Raw genomic sequence first — 14074 nt, 5'->3', positions numbered from 1 at the left:
GTTTTTCACGAAATTGGAAGTAAAAACCCGTTGCCTTCGCGTCTCTCGAGGGCAATGAGAAAGTTTTTCCCGTTTCTTGAGTTCCTTTTGCCTATTTGAAATTGAAAATCATGGGAGAATCCCAACTTTATGAATTTCTGCTTATAACATGCGATATCATGATAAATACTGGTTTTTTCACTGAATTGGAAGTGAAAAAACGTTGTCTTGGCTTCTCTCCAGAGTCGTGAGGATTTTTATCCCGTTTCTTGAGTTCCTTTAGCCTAGTTGAAATTGAAAATCATGGGAAAATCTCATTTTTCACCGGAAATATTAGTTTCCGCTTATAACATTCAATATCATGATAAAAACTCGTTATTTCACGAAATTGGAAGTGAAAACTCGTTGCCTTGGCGTCTCTCGGGGGCAGTGAGATATTTTATCCTGTTTCTTCACTTTCTTTTGCCTATTTGGAACTGAGGATCATGGTGGAAGGTCGATTTTCAGTGAAGACATGAATTTCGCCTTATAACATACAATTTCATGATAAAAACTCGTTATTTCACGAAATTGGAAGTGAAAACTCGTTGCCTTGGCGTCTCTCGAGGGCAGTGAGAAGTTTCTCCCTGTTTCTTCAGTTTCTTTCGCCTATTTGGATCTGAAGATCATGGTGGAAGGTCGATTGTCAGCGGAGACATGAATTGCGCCGTATAACATACAATTTCATGATAAAAACTCGTTTTTTCACGAAATTGGAAGTGAAAAAAAAATCCTTTGGATTCTCTCCAGGGCCGTGAGGATTTTTTTCCCGTTTCTTGAGATCGTTTTGCCTAGTTGAAATTGAAAATCATGGGAAAATCTCGTTTTTCAGCGGAAATATGAGTTTCCGCTTATAACATTCAATATCATGATGAAAACTCGTTATTTCACGAAATTGGAAGTGAAAACTCTTTGCCTTGGCGTCGCTCGAGGGCAGTGAGAAATTTCTCCCTGTTTCTTCAGTTTCTTTCGCCTATTTGGAACTGAAGATCATGGTGGAAGGTCGAGTTTCAGCGGAGACATGAATTACGACTTATAACATACAATTTCATGATAAAAACTCGTTTTTTCATGAAATTGGAAGTGAAAACTCGTTGCCTTGGCGTCTCTCGAGGGCAGTGAGAAATTTCTCCCTGTTTCTTCAGTTTCTTTCGCCTATTTGGAACTGTAGATCATGGTGGAAGGTCGATTTTCAGCGGAGACATGAATTGCGCCTTATAACATACAATTTCATGATAAATACTCGTTTTTCACGAAATTGAAAGTGAAAAAACGTTGTCTTGGCAACTCTCCAGAGTCCTGAGGATTTTTTTCCCGTTTCTTGAGTTCCTTTTGCCTATTTGAAATTGAAAATCATGGGAGAATCCCAACTTTATGAATTTCTGCTTATAACATGCGATATCATGATAAATACTGGTTTTTTCACTGAATTGGAAGTGAAAAAACATTGTCTTGGCTTTCCTCCAGAGTCGTGAGGATTTTTATCCCGTTTCTGGAGTTCCTTTAGCCTAGTTGAAATTGAAAATCATGGGAAAATCTCGTTTTTCACCGGAAATATTAGTTTCCGCTTATAACATTCAATATCATGATAAAAACTCGTTATTTCACGAAATTGGAAGTGAAAACTCTTTGCCTTGGCGTCGCTCGAGGGCAGTGAGAAATTTCTCCCTGTTTCTTCAGTTTCTTTCGCCTATTTGGAACTGAAGATCATGGTGGAAGGTCGATTTTCAGCGGAGACATGAATTACGACTTATAACATACAATTTCATGATAAAAACTCGTTTTTCACGAAATTGGAAGTAAAAACCCGTTGCCTTCGCGTCTCTCGAGGGCAATGAGAAAGTTTTTCCCGTTTCTTGAGTTCCTTTTGCCTATTTGAAATTGAAAATCATGGGAGAATCCCAACTTTATGAATTTCTGCTTATAACATGCGATATCATGATAAATACTGGTTTTTTCACTGAATTGGAAGTGAAAAAACATTGTCTTGGCTTTCCTCCAGAGTCGTGAGGATTTTTATCCCGTTTCTGGAGTTCCTTTAGCCTAGTTGAAATTGAAAATCATGGGAAAATCTCGTTTTTCACCGGAAATATTAGTTTCCGCTTATAACATTCAATATCATGATAAAAACTCGTTATTTCACGAAATTGGAAGTGAAAACTCGTTGCCTTGGCGTCTCTCGAGGGCAGTGAGAAATTTCTCCCTGTTTCTTCAGTATCTTTCGCCTATTTGGATCTGAAGATCATGGTGGAAGGTCGATTGTCAGCGGAGACATGGATTGCGCCTTATAACATACAATTTCATGATAAAAACTCGTTTTTCACGAAATTGGAAGTAAAAACCCGTTGCCTTCGCGTCTCTCGAGGGCAATGAGAAAGTTTTTCCCGTTTCTTGAGTTCCTTTTGCCTATTTGAAATTGAAAATCATGGGAGAATCCCAACTTTATGAATTTCTGCTTATAACATGCGATATCATGATAAATACTGGTTTTTTCACTGAATTGGAAGTGAAAAAACGTTGTCTTGGCTTCTCTCCAGAGTCGTGAGGATTTTTATCCCGTTTCTTGAGTTCCTTTAGCCTAGTTGAAATTGAAAATCATGGGAAAATCTCATTTTTCACCGGAAATATTAGTTTCCGCTTATAACATTCAATATCATGATAAAAACTCGTTATTTCACGAAATTGGAAGTGAAAACTCGTTGCCTTGGCGTCTCTCGGGGGCAGTGAGATATTTTATCCTGTTTCTTCACTTTCTTTTGCCTATTTGGAACTGAGGATCATGGTGGAAGGTCGATTTTCAGTGAAGACATGAATTTCGCCTTATAACATACAATTTCATGATAAAAACTCGTTATTTCACGAAATTGGAAGTGAAAACTCGTTGCCTTGGCGTCTCTCGAGGGCAGTGAGAAGTTTCTCCCTGTTTCTTCAGTTTCTTTCGCCTATTTGGATCTGAAGATCATGGTGGAAGGTCGATTGTCAGCGGAGACATGAATTGCGCCGTATAACATACAATTTCATGATAAAAACTCGTTTTTTCACGAAATTGGAAGTGAAAAAAAAATCCTTTGGATTCTCTCCAGGGCCGTGAGGATTTTTTTCCCGTTTCTTGAGATCGTTTTGCCTAGTTGAAATTGAAAATAATGGGAAAATCTCGTTTTTCAGCGGAAATATGAGTTTCCGCTTATAACATTCAATATCATGATGAAAACTCGTTATTTCACGAAATTGGAAGTGAAAACTCTTTGCCTTGGCGTCGCTCGAGGGCAGTGAGAAATTTCTCCCTGTTTCTTCAGTTTCTTTCGCCTATTTGGAACTGAAGATCATGGTGGAAGGTCGAGTTTCAGCGGAGACATGAATTACGACTTATAACATACAATTTCATGATAAAAACTCGTTTTTTCACGAAATTGGAAGTGAAAAAAAAATCCCTTGGATTCTCTCCAGGGCCGTGAGGATTTTTTTCCCGTTTCTTGAGATCGTTTTGCCTAGTTGAAATTGAAAATCATGGGAAAATCTCGTTTTTCAGCGGAAATATGAGTTTCCGCTTATAACATTCAATATCATGATGAAAACTCGTTATTTCACGAAATTGGAAGTGAAAACTCTTTGCCTTGGCGTCGCTCGAGGGCAGTGAGAAATTTCTCGCTGTTTCTTCAGTATCTTTCGCCTATTTGGATCTGAAGATCATGGTGGAAGGTCGATTGTCAGCGGAGACATGAATTGCGCCTTCTAACATACAATTTCATGATAAAAACTCGTTTTTTCACGAAATTGGAAGTGAAAAAAAATTGCCTTGGATTCTCTCCAGGGCCGTGAGGATTTTTTCCCCGTTTCTTGAGTTCCTTTTGCCTAATTGAAATTGAAAATCATGGGAGAATCTTGATTTTCAGCGGAAATATGAGTTTCCGTATATAACATTCAATCTCATGATAAAAACTCGTTTTTTCGCGAAATTGGAAGTGAAAACACGTTGCCTTGGCGTCTCTCGGCGGCAATGAGGAATTTCTTCCTGTTTCTTCAGTTTCTTTTGCCTATATGGAACTGAAGATCATGGTGGAAGGTCGATTTTCAGCGGAGACATGAATTACGACTTATAACATACAATTTCATGATAAAAACTCGTTTTTCACGAAATTGGAAGTAAAAACCCGTTGCCTTCGCGTCTCTCGAGGGCAATGAGAAAGTTTTTCCCGTTTCTTGAGTTCCTTTTGCCTATTTAAAATTGAAAATCATGGGAGAATCCCAACTTTATGAATTTCCGCTTATAACATGCGATATCATGATAAATATTGGTTTTTTCACTAAATTGGAAGTGAAAAAACGTTGTCTTGGCTTCTCTCCAGAGTCGTGAGGATTTTTTTCCGTTTCTTGAGTTCCTTTTGCCTAGATGAAATTGAAAATCATGGGAAAATCTCGTTTTTCAGCGAAAATATCAGTTTCCGCTTATAACATTCAATATCATGATAAAAACTCGTTATTTCACGAAATTGGAAGTGAAAACTCGTTGCCTTGGCGTCTCTCGAGGGCAGTGAGAAATTTCTCCCTGTTTCTTCAGTTTCTTTCTCCTATTTGGATCTGAAGATCATGGTGGAAGGTCGATTTTCAGCGGAGACATGAATTACGACTTATAACATACAATTTCATGATAAAAACTCGTTTTTCACGAAATTGGAAGTAAAAACCCGTTGCCTTCGCGTCTCTCGAGGGCAATGAGAAAGTTTTTCCCGTTTCTTGAGTTCCTTTTGCCTATTTGAAATTGAAAATCATGGGAGAATCCCAACTTTATGAATTTCTGCTTATAACATGCGATATCATGATAAATACTGGTTTTTTCACTGAATTGAAAGTGAAAAAACATTGTCTTGGCTTTCCTCCAGAGTCGTGAGGATTTTTATCCCGTTTCTGGAGTTCCTTTAGCCTAGTTGAAATTGAAAATCATGGGAAAATCTCGTTTTTCACCGGAAATATTAGTTTCCGCTTATAACATTCAATATCATGATAAAAACTCGTTATTTCACGAAATTGGAAGTGAAAACTCGTTGCCTTGGCGTCTCTCGAGGGCAGTGAGAAATTTCTCCCTGTTTCTTCAGTATCTTTCGCCTATTTGGATCTGAAGATCATGGTGGAAGGTCGATTGTCAGCGGAGACATGGATTGCGCCTTATAACATACAATTTCATGATAAAAACTCGTTTTTCACGAAATTGGAAGTAAAAACCCGTTGCCTTCGCGTCTCTCGAGGGCAATGAGAAAGTTTTTCCCGTTTCTTGAGTTCCTTTTGCCTATTTGAAATTGAAAATCATGGGAGAATCCCAACTTTATGAATTTCTGCTTATAACATGCGATATCATGATAAATACTGGTTTTTTCACTGAATTGGAAGTGAAAAAACGTTGTCTTGGCTTCTCTCCAGAGTCGTGAGGATTTTTATCCCGTTTCTTGAGTTCCTTTAGCCTAGTTGAAATTGAAAATCATGGGAAAATCTCATTTTTCACCGGAAATATTAGTTTCCGCTTATAACATTCAATATCATGATAAAAACTCGTTATTTCACGAAATTGGAAGTGAAAACTCGTTGCCTTGGCGTCTCTCGGGGGCAGTGAGATATTTTATCCTGTTTCTTCACTTTCTTTTGCCTATTTGGAACTGAGGATCATGGTGGAAGGTCGATTTTCAGTGAAGACATGAATTTCGCCTTATAACATACAATTTCATGATAAAAACTCGTTATTTCACGAAATTGGAAGTGAAAACTCGTTGCCTTGGCGTCTCTCGAGGGCAGTGAGAAGTTTCTCCCTGTTTCTTCAGTTTCTTTCGCCTATTTGGATCTGAAGATCATGGTGGAAGGTCGATTGTCAGCGGAGACATGAATTGCGCCGTATAACATACAATTTCATGATAAAAACTCGTTTTTTCACGAAATTGGAAGTGAAAACTCGTTGCCTTGGCGTCTCTCGAGGGCAGTGAGAAATTTCTCCCTGTTTCTGCAGTTTCTTTTGCCTATTTGGAACTGAAGTCCATGGTGGAAGGTCGATTTTCAGCGAAGACATGAATTTCGCCATATAACATACAATTTCATGATAAAAACTCGTTTTTTCACGAAGTTGGAAGTAAAAACCCGTTGCCTTCGCGTCTCTCGAGGCCAATGAGAAAGTTTTTCCCGTTTCTTGAGTTCCTTTTGCCTATTTGAAATTGAAAATCATGGGAGAATCCCAACTTTATGAATTTCTGCTTATAACATGCGATATCATGATAAATACTGGTTTTTTCACTAAATTGGAAGTGAAAAAATGTTGTCTTGGCTTCTCTCCAGGGCCATGAGGATTTTTCCCCGTTTCTTGAGTTCCTTTGCCTATTTGAAATTGAAAATCATGGGAGAATCTCGATTTTCAGCGGAAATATGAGTTTCCGCATATAACATTCAATCTCATGATAAAAACTCGTTATTTCACGAAATTGGAAGTGAAAACTCTTTGCCTTGGCGTCTCTCGAGGGCAGTGAGAAGTTTCTCTCTGTTTCTTCAGTTTCTTTCGCCTATTTGGATCTGACGATCATGGTGGAAGGTCGACTGTCAGCGGAGACATGAATTGCGTCTTATAACATACAATTTCATGATAAAAACTCGTTTTTTCACGAAATTGGAAGTGAAAAAAAAATCCCTTGGATTCTCTCCAGGGCCGTGAGGATTTTTTTCCCGTTTCTTGAGATCGTTTTGCCTAGTTGAAATTGAAAATCATGGGAAAATCTCGTTTTTCAGCGGAAATATGAGTTTCCGCTTATAACATTCAATATCATGATGAAAACTCGTTATTTCACGAAATTGGAAGTGAAAACTCTTTGCCTTGGCGTCTCTCGAGGGCAGTGAGAAATTTCTCCCTGTTTCTTCAGTTTCTTTCGCCTATTTGGAACTGAAGATCATGGTGGAAGGTCGATTTTCAGCGGAGACATGAATTACGACTTATAACATACAATTTCATGATAAATACTCGTTTTTCACGAAATTGGAAGTGAAAAAACGTTGTCTTGGCTTCTCTCCAGAGTCCTGAGGATTTTTTTCCCGTTTCTTGAGTTCCTTTTGCCTAGTTGAAATTGAAAATCATGGGAAAATCTCGTTTTTCAGCGGAAATATGAAATTCCGCTTATAACATTCAATATCATGATGAAAACTCGTTATTTCACGAAATTGGAAGTGAAAACTCTTTGCCTTGGCGTCTCTCGAGGGCAGTGAGAAATTTCTCCCTGTTTCTTCAGTTTCTTTTGCCTATTTGGAACTGAAGTCCATTGTGGAAAGTCGATTTTAAGCGAAGACATGAATTTCGCCTTATAACATACAATTTCATGATAAAAACTCGTTTTTTCACGAAGTTGGAAGTAAAAACCCGTTGCCTTCGCGTCTCTCGAGGGCAATGAGAAAGTTTTTCCAGTTTCTTGAGTTCCTTTTGCCTATTTGAATTGAAAATCATGGGAGAATCCCAACTTTATGAATTTCTGCTTATAACATGCGATATCATGATAAATACTGGTTTTTTCACTGAATTGGAAGTGAAAAAACGTTGTCTTGGCTTCTCCCCAGAGTCGTGAGGATTTTTATCCCGTTTCATGAGTTCCTTTTGCCTAGTTGAAATTGAAAATCATGGGAAAATCTCGTTTTTCAGCGGAAATATGAGTTTCCGCTTATAACATTCAATATCATGATAAAAACTCGTTATTTCACGAAATTGGAAGTGAAAACTCGTTGCCTTGGCGTCTCTCGAGGGCAGTGAGAAATTTCTCCCTGTTTCTTCAGTTTCTTTCTCCTATTTGGATCTGAAGATCATGGTGGAAGGTCGATTGTCAGCGGAGACATGAAATGCGCCTTATAACATACAATTTCATGATAAAAACTGGTTTTTTCACGAAATTGGAAGTGAAAAAAAATTGCCTTGGATTCTCTCCAGGGCCGTGAGGATTTTTTCCCGTTTCTTGAGTTCCTTTTGCCTAGTTGAAATTGAAAATCATGGGAAAATCTCGTTTTTCAGCGGAAATATCAGTTTCCGCTTATAACATTCAATATCATGATAAAAACTCGTTTTTTCACGAAATTGCAAGTGAAAAAAAATTGCCTTGGCTTCTCTCCAGGGCCGTGAGGATTTTTTCCCCGTTTCTTGAGTTCCTTTTGCCTATTTGAAATTGAAAATCATGGGAGAATCTCGATTTTCAGCGGAAATATGAGTTTCGGCTTATAACATTCAATATCATGATAAAAACTCGTTTTTTCACGAAATTGGAAGTGAAAACACGTTGCCTTGGCGTCTCTCGGGGGCAGTGAGATATTTTATCCTGTTTCTTCACTTTCTTTTGCCTATTTGGAACTGAGGATCATGGTGGAAGGTCGATTTTCAGCGGAGACACGAATTGCGCCTTATAACATACAATTTCATGATAAATACTCGTTTTTCACGAAATTGAAAGTGAAAAAACGTTGTCTTGGCAACTCTCCAGAGTCCTGAGGATTTTTTTCCCGTTTCTTGAGTTCGTTTTGCCTAGTTGAAATTGAAAATCATGGGAAAATCTCGTTTTTCAGCGGAAATATGAGTTTCCGCTTATAACATTCAATATCATGATGAAAACTCGTTATTTCACGAAATTGGAAGTGAAAACTCTTTGCCTTGGCGTCGCTCGAGGGCAGTGAGAAACTTCTCCCTGTTTCTTCAGTTTCTTTCGCCTATTTGGAACTGAAGATCATGGTGGAAGGTCGATTTTCAGCGGAGACATGAATTACGACTTATAACATACAATTTCATGATAAAAACTCGTTTTTCACGAAATTGGAAGTAAAAACCCGTTGCCTTCGCGTCTCTCGAGGGCAATGAGAAAGTTTTTCCCGTTTCTTGAGTTCCTTTTGCCTATTTGAAATTGAAAATCATGGGAGAATCCCAACTTTATGAATTTCCGCTTATAACATGCGATATCATGATAAATATTGGTTTTTTCACTTAATTGGAAGTGCAAAAACGTCGTCTTGGCTTCTCTCCAGAGTCGTGAGGATTTTTTTCCGTTTCTTGAGTTCCTTTTGCCTAGATGAAATTGAAAATCATGGGAAAATCTCGTTTTTCAGCGAAAATATCAGTTTCCGCTTATAACATTCAATATCATGATAAAAACTCGTTATTTCACGAAATTGGAAGTGAAAACTCTTTGCCTTGGCGTCTCTCGAGGGCAGTGAGAAATTTCTCCCTGTTCCTTCAGTTTCTTTCGCCTATTTGGAACTGAATATCATGGTGGAAGGTCGATTTTCAGCGGAGACATGAATTGCGCCTCATAACATACAATTTCATGATAAAAACTCGTTTTTCACGAAATTGGAAGTAAAAACCCGTTGCCTTCGCGTCTCTCGAGGGCAATGAGAAAGTTTTTCCCGTTTCTTGAGTTCCTTTTGCCTATTTGAAATTGAAAATCATGGGAGAATCCCAACTTTATGAATTTCTGCTTATAACATGCGATATCATGATAAATACTGGTTTTTTCACTGAATTGGAAGTGAAAAAACATTGTCTTGGCTTTCCTCCAGAGTCGTGAGGATTTTTATCCCGTTTCTGGAGTTCCTTTAGCCTAGTTGAAATTGAAAATCATGGAAAAATCTCGTTTTTCACCGGAAATATTAGTTTCCGCTTATAACATTCAATATCATGATAAAAACTCGTTATTTCACGAAATTGGAAGTGAAAACTCTTTGCCTTGGCGTCGCTCGAGGGCAGTGAGAAATTTCTCCCTGTTTCTTCAGTTTCTTTCGCCTATTTGGATCTGAAGATCATGGTGGAAGGTCGATTGTCAGCGGAGACATGGATTGCGCCTTATAACATACAATTTCATGATAAAAACTCGTTTTTCACGAAATTGGAAGTAAAAACCCGTTGCCTTCGCGTCTCTCGAGGGCAATGAGAAAGTTTTTCCCGTTTCTTGAGTTCCTTTTGCCTATTTGAAATTGAAAATCATGGGAGAATCCCAACTTTATGAATTTCTGCTTATAACATGCGATATCATGATAAATACTGGTTTTTTCACTGAATTGGAAGTGAAAAAACGTTGTCTTGGCTTCTCTCCAGAGTCGTGAGGATTTTTATCCCGTTTCTTGAGTTCCTTTAGCCTAGTTGAAATTGAAAATCATGGGAAAATCTCATTTTTCACCGGAAATATTAGTTTCCGCTTATAACATTCAATATCATGATAAAAACTCGTTATTTCACGAAATTGGAAGTGAAAACTCGTTGCCTTGGCGTCTCTCGGGGGCAGTGAGATATTTTATCCTGTTTCTTCACTTTCTTTTGCCTATTTGGAACTGAGGATCATGGTGGAAGGTCGATTTTCAGTGAAGACATGAATTTCGCCTTATAACATACAATTTCATGATAAAAACTCGTTATTTCACGAAATTGGAAGTGAAAACTCGTTGCCTTGGCGTCTCTCGAGGGCAGTGAGAAGTTTCTCCCTGTTTCTTCAGTTTCTTTCGCCTATTTGGATCTGAAGATCATGGTGGAAGGTCGATTGTCAGCGGAGACATGAATTGCGCCGTATAACATACAATTTCATGATAAAAACTCGTTTTTTCACGAAATTGGAAGTGAAAAAAAAATCCTTTGGATTCTCTCCAGGGCCGTGAGGATTTTTTTCCCGTTTCTTGAGATCGTTTTGCCTAGTTGAAATTGAAAATCATGGGAAAATCTCGTTTTTCAGCGGAAATATGAGTTTCCGCTTATAACATTCAATATCATGATGAAAACTCGTTATTTCACGAAATTGGAAGTGAAAACTCTTTGCCTTGGCGTCGCTCGAGGGCAGTGAGAAATTTCTCCCTGTTTCTTCAGTTTCTTTCGCCTATTTGGAACTGAAGATCATGGTGGAAGGTCGAGTTTCAGCGGAGACATGAATTACGACTTATAACATACAATTTCATGATAAAAACTCGTTTTTTCATGAAATTGGAAGTGAAAACTCGTTGCCTTGGCGTCTCTCGAGGGAAGTGAGAAATTTCTCCCTGTTTCTTCAGTTTCTTTCGCCTATTTGGAACTGTAGATCATGGTGGAAGGTCGATTTTCAGCGGAGACATGAATTGCGCCTTATAACATACAATTTCATGATAAATACTCGTTTTTCACGAAATTGAAAGTGAAAAAACGTTGTCTTGGCAACTCTCCAGAGTCCTGAGGATTTTTTTCCCGTTTCTTGAGTTCGTTTTGCCTAGTTGAAATTGAAAATCATGGGAAAATCTCGTTTTTCAGCGGAAATATGAGTTTCCGCTTATAACATTCAATATCATGATGAAAACTCGTTATTTCACGAAATTGGAAGTGAAAACTCTTTGCCTTGGCGTCGCTCGAGGGCAGTGAGAAATTTCTCCCTGTTTCTTCAGTTTCTTTCGCCTATTTGGAACTGAAGATCATGGTGGAAGGTCGATTTTCAGCGGAGACATGAATTACGACTTATAACATACAATTTCATGATAAAAACTCGTTTTTCACGAAATTGGAAGTAAAAACCCGTTGCCTTCGCGTCTCTCGAGGGCAATGAGAAAGTTTTTCCCGTTTCTTGAGTTCCTTTTGCCTATTTGAAATTGAAAATCATGGGAGAATCCCAACTTTATGAATTTCTGCTTATAACATGCGATATCATGATAAATACTGGTTTTTTCACTGAATTGGAAGTGAAAAAACGTTGTCTTGGCTTCTCTCCAGAGTCGTGAGGATTTTTATCCCGTTTCTGGAGTTCCTTTAGCCTAGTTGAAATTGAAAATCATGGGAAAATCTCGTTTTTCAGCGAAAATATCAGTTTCCGCTTATAACATTCAATATCATGATAAAAACTCGTTATTTCACGAAATTGGAAGTGAAAACTCTTTGCCTTGGCGTCTCTCGAGGGCAGTGAGAAATTTCTCCCTGTTTCTTCAGTATCTTTCGCCTATTTGGATCTGAAGATCATGGTGGAAGGTCGACTGTCAGCGGAGACATGAATTGCGCCTTATAACATACAATTTCATGATAAAAACTCGTTTTTTCACGAAATTGGAAGTGAAAACTCGTTGCCTTGGCGTCTCTCGAGGGCAGTGAGAAATTTCTCCCTGTTTCTGCAGTTTCTTTTGCCTATTTGGAACTGAAGTCCATGGTGGAAGGTCGATTTTCAGCGAAGACATGAATTTCGCCATATAACATACAATTTCATGATAAAAACTCGTTTTTTCACGAAGTTGGAAGTAAAAACCCGTTGCCTTCGCGTCTCTCGAGGCCAATGAGAAAGTTTTTCCCGTTTCTTGAGTTCCTTTTGCCTATTTGAAATTGAAAATCATGGGAGAATCCCAACTTTATGAATTTCTGCTTATAACATGCGATATCATGATAAATACTGGTTTTTTCACTAAATTGGAAGTGAAAAAATGTTGTCTTGGCTTCTCTCCAGGGCCATGAGGATTTTTCCCCGTTTCTTGAGTTCCTTTGCCTATTTGAAATTGAAAATCATGGGAGAATCTCGATTTTCAGCGGAAATATGAGTTTCCGCATATAACATTCAATCTCATGATAAAAACTCGTTATTTCACGAAATTGGAAGTGAAAACTCTTTGCCTTGGCGTCTCTCGAGGGCAGTGAGAAGTTTCTCTCTGTTTCTTCAGTTTCTTTCGCCTATTTGGATCTGACGATCATGGTGGAAGGTCGACTGTCAGCGGAGACATGAATTGCGTCTTATAACATACAATTTCATGATAAAAACTCGTTTTTTCACGAAATTGGAAGTGAAAAAAAAATCCCTTGGATTCTCTCCAGGGCCGTGAGGATTTTTTTCCCGTTTCTTGAGATCGTTTTGCCTAGTTGAAATTGAAAATCATGGGAAAATCTCGTTTTTCAGCGGAAATATGAGTTTCCGCTTATAACATTCAATATCATGATGAAAACTCGTTATTTCACGAAATTGGAAGTGAAAACTCTTTGCCTTGGCGTCTCTCGAGGGCAGTGAGAAATTTCTCCCTGTTTCTTCAGTTTCTTTCGCCTATTTGGAACTGAAGATCATGGTGGAAGGTCGATTTTCAGCGGAGACATGAATTACGACTTATAACATACAATTTCATGATAAATACTCGTTTTTCACGAAATTGGAAGTGAAAAAACGTTGTCTTGGCTTCTCTCCAGAGTCCTGAGGATTTTTTTCCCGTTTCTTGAGTTCCTTTTGCCTAGTTGAAATTGAAAATCATGGGAAAATCTCGTTTTTCAGCGGAAATATGAAATTCCGCTTATAACATTCAATATCATGATGAAAACTCGTTATTTCACGAAATTGGAAGTGAAAACTCTTTGCCTTGGCGTCTCTCGAGGGCAGTGAGAAATTTCTCCCTGTTTCTTCAGTTTCTTTTGCCTATTTGGAACTGAAGTCCATTGTGGAAAGTCGATTTTAAGCGAAGACATGAATTTCGCCTTATAACATACAATTTCATGATAAAAACTCGTTTTTTCACGAAGTTGGAAGTAAAAACCCGTTGCCTTCGCGTCTCTCGAGGGCAATGAGAAAGTTTTTCCAGTTTCTTGAGTTCCTTTTGCCTATTTGAATTGAAAATCATGGGAGAATCCCAACTTTATGAATTTCTGCTTATAACATGCGATATCATGATAAATACTGGTTTTTTCACTGAATTGGAAGTGAAAAAACGTTGTCTTGGCTTCTCCCCAGAGTCGTGAGGATTTTTATCCCGTTTCATGAGTTCCTTTTGCCTAGTTGAAATTGAAAATCATGGGAAAATCTCGTTTTTCAGCGGAAATATGAGTTTCCGCTTATAACATTCAATATCATGATAAAAACTCGTTATTTCACGAAATTGGAAGTGAAAACTCGTTGCCTTGGCGTCTCTCGAGGGCAGTGAGAAATTTCTCCCTGTTTCTTCAGTTTCTTTCTCCTATTTGGATCTGAAGATCATGGTGGAAGGTCGATTGTCAGCGGAGACATGAATTGCGCCTTATAACATACAATTTCATGATAAAAACTGGTTTTTTCACGAAATTGGAAGTGAAAAAAAATTGCCTTGGATTCTCTCCAGG

This window comes from Venturia canescens, chromosome 11 (assembly GCF_019457755.1).
Source record: "Venturia canescens isolate UGA chromosome 11, ASM1945775v1, whole genome shotgun sequence".
In the NCBI taxonomy this organism is placed as follows: Eukaryota; Metazoa; Arthropoda; class Insecta; order Hymenoptera; family Ichneumonidae; genus Venturia; species Venturia canescens.
Note: the sequence above shows the minus strand (reverse complement) of the source record.